The sequence below is a fragment of the Poecilia latipinna genome, unplaced genomic scaffold (assembly GCF_001443285.1).
Source record: "Poecilia latipinna isolate Pla-1442-1.1 unplaced genomic scaffold, P_latipinna-1.0 Scaffold1061, whole genome shotgun sequence".
Lineage (NCBI taxonomy): Eukaryota > Metazoa > Chordata > Actinopteri > Cyprinodontiformes > Poeciliidae > Poecilia > Poecilia latipinna.
In genome coordinates this window covers 234881-238294 of record NW_015113677.1, presented here as the reverse complement: position 1 = coordinate 238294, position 3414 = coordinate 234881, and the positions used below count along the sequence as shown (strand labels likewise).

At 40.8% G+C, this 3414-nt stretch overlaps 1 protein-coding gene and 1 long non-coding RNA gene across 2 annotated transcripts in view; one reads left to right on the top strand and one right to left on the bottom strand.

Moving 5' to 3' along the window:
- Window positions 1–2386, top strand: part of LOC106959249 (uncharacterized) — a 19317-nt gene extending 16931 nt beyond the window's left edge. Inside the window, exon 2 of the long non-coding RNA XR_001427307.1 lies at window positions 1438–2386. This is a non-coding gene — a long non-coding RNA (uncharacterized LOC106959249). The remainder of the gene's footprint in view (window positions 1–1437) is intronic.
- Window positions 1–3414, bottom strand: part of kcnq1.2 (potassium voltage-gated channel, KQT-like subfamily, member 1.2) — a 230990-nt gene that overhangs the window by 35086 nt on the left and 192490 nt on the right. The window lies entirely within an intron of this gene.

Sequence of the window (3414 nt, the reverse complement as noted above, 5' to 3'; positions counted from 1 at the left end):
ACAAATTCTTTGGCGGAGGGCGTTGAGGGACCTGGATAAAGGCTAGGGGGGCGTTGGCCCAAAAGAGGTTGAGAAACACTGATCTAGATCGCTTCCTGCTGCAAGGCAACGGCTCCAACAACGGCGTCACTGTTCAGCCCATTCTCATCAATCCAGATGTCAAATCCATCATCAATAAATGCTTGTAAATCGTGGCTGGTCACCTACTGTCAATAAGAGGTGCTGTCAGAAACTGTTGATAGGATACGCCCTTCCAGAGTGCGACATGTTGAAAAGTACCGTATCAAACTAGAAAAACCGGTCCGAAATTACAGATCGAGTTTCAAAACTGTTATCAATTGTTGGAATGTGAAAGAGGAATATAGATTACACAAGAAACGAGGGAAGAGGAACATTTGTATTTACTCAGATTATAACGCAACAGGAAGTGAAAGAAAAGTTTACTGTCATCATCGGCTCTCAGGAGGCGATACAACCAGTCAGATGACTGCTGGAGAAACTTTGGTTACACTTTATTTATTTGAAGGGGTGTGTATAATGATGACACTGTCATAAACATGAAGGAGTCTTCATGAATGTTTATGTCTGCCGTCATGAAGTGTCATTCTGTAAATAATGACACTTTTAACACAAAGCTGCATTAAAAGTGCATTAAAAATGTTAGCTTAGCATTATTCGGCAAATAATGACATCTTTATGCAATGTTGCATTAAAACTTACATAAAAAGTCCTTTAAAAGAGTCAACTTTGCAGCAATGGGAACCAACAATATCTTCACAAGATCATGATAATATGAAGGAAGCAAATAAAAAAATAAGCATAACTAATAGTAACGGATTTTTGCGAAGTATTGACTGTCTGAATGTGCAGTCGGCGCCAGCCTTTTTTCATAATTTCAACATTAAAATTTTCAGCCATTGTTTACGTCCCGATTTGCAATGCATAGCTTCTTCTGGTGAAGAATTACGACGCATGTCTCTCATCAATGACATGAAAGCAGGATAAAATGCGACATGACCGTTCAGACTGCGGACGCTTTGCTAACAGCCGGATACGTATCCAGAATAGCATTGCATAGGGAGGTGGCACAGATCGCATGTTTCATTGGGTGAAAAGATCGGAATCAGGGCGTTCAGACCGTGGTGAGAAAGCTGGATGTAGGTTAAACACAGGCAATAAAAAGTGAATTTGAGTTGCATTTGCCTGCTGTGTGAATGTAGACTGATTGGACTTTTTAGTGTCTTCTGGATTTTGTAATCCCCATCAGGCGGAAGACACAGAGGGCTTTTTTTCTTTCTTTAGAAAAAAACTTAATATAATTAAATTTACCCTACACTGGTAAAAATGACCAAGAACTGAACAGATTATTTATTTTGGGTTGAACTGAGCAGAGGAATAAGAACCTAAAATATATTTTTTTGTGCGTTTCATTTCAAGTAGGAGGAAATCTCAATGGACCTGCTGCCCTCCGCCGATGCAGAGACCTGCTGGGATGGCAGCTGGGCTGCTCGCTTCCCATTCACAGCGAGGAGGGATGCTTGGTGCTACTTCAGAACCAGATCTCAAAATAACTCCGCGGGCTTCTCTTGATGACCCCGCATTCCTTCCCGAAGACCAACTCTGGGCCTGCCGGGCCAGGCAGACATAACAAAAAGCATGGAACTGATAAAGTCGGAAAGTATTTCACTCACGCAGGAGACCCTTGCTGGAGTCTGTGTGCACTCCCCCTGAAAGACCGGGCCGAAATACCACCGCTCTGTTTTGTCTGCCTAAAACTAATAAATCACGCATCTCAGAAGGAGAACACAAAGCAACGCAATTAAAGTCATTTATTTTATCATAGCCGACGTTGGCTTCTGCAGAGACTGCAGGGACACTGGGCAGAGCGCCTGGCTTATTTAGAGTGGAAACAGAAAATCGACGCTCCCCTCTACCCCCAGGATCAGATGTCAGGTTTATGCGATGTAAAAACATTGAATTTATTGTGGCATAAATCCTGTAAAATTTAACTGAAAAACAGACTTGTTAGTAGGAAACATGTGACAAATAAAAGTCTTAAAGTTTCTGAGGGTTTGGGGTCAAACAGCCCTGTTCGCTGTGGGTTATGTGTTCGTTAGGTGACATGCAATGAATCAGACCAACATCCATGTATTTGGGAGGATCTTAGCCAGGACTAAATGTTTTGTTTGGAAGCATATGCGTTTGTTTTTTTTTGTTTTGTTTTTTTAACCCTACTTCTTAGTCCAGACAGAGAGAATACATGAAACCATACCAACTGGAAACTTGTGTGACACCGTTGGCGTTACAGCCTCCCTGACAAGCACGTCTTGTATTTACATCAGCTTTTGAGAAACATCCACTTTGACAATATTCCACTAATGTAAAACAAAACAAAAACAACACCCCCCCCCCACAATTTCGCAATCGTGGTGTTTCCACTAAATAAGAAGAGGAATTAAAATCACACAGGAATCATATTGTTCACGCAATTAATCATTAAAAACACTTGACGCGGCATCATCGTCAAACTACTTCCTGTTGATGATGATGATTAAATAGACATTGTCATTGTTTAATCTTGACAAAAAAAAAGTGTTTTCACTTTAAATCAGTTTGAAATTTGACGACAGAATCAATAAACGGAGGTTTATTAAAGATGTAAGGAGAGTTCTACTGTTAGATGAAGACTGATTAGATCCAGATGAAGTTTCGTTCAGAATGTCCTACTGCAAGTAAAACCAAATCACACAACCACGTTGGGGTAAAAGGCTCAGTACATGTGCAATCATTACAGTGATGCACATGTAAAAATAAATAAAGTAAAATAAAGAAAACTTTCTGGATTAAAAACATGTTGGCATGACACCGACAGGCAGTGATCACATGTGCAGCCGTCTGTCCTCTAACCTCGTCTCATTTAACAACACACATTTCCTGGCTTTAGGTTTCAAGCGTTTTGGCTCATTATCTATAAGAGTTACTCCCCTAAACCTAAACTCAGCTCCAGCTTCTCTTACGCTGTCAAGTCATAAAACATTCATTAAGTGAATCGTCTTACGGTTCTCCCCTCTCCCAGCCAATCGGATGAGGAGTAGCACGTATCATCAGTCTGTGATGAATTCATTTGCGCTCAGATATCTGATATTTACTCAGTCAAGCAGCAGTTCAGACAGCATACGTGTTTGGATTTCAGTCTAATGAAATGCAATATTCTCTGTAATTAAATGAACAAATTAAACACGTTAAAGGCATGAGGAGTGGCATAGCAGTAGAGTTAGTGTCTGAGGGAAAGCATTAGTAGTCGATTACTGATAAATGTGAGCAACGATTACCGATAAGCATAAAAATGACTGATAAGCATGGGCGTAGGTTTGGGTAGGGACGGTAGGGACATGTCCCGACCAATATTCACGG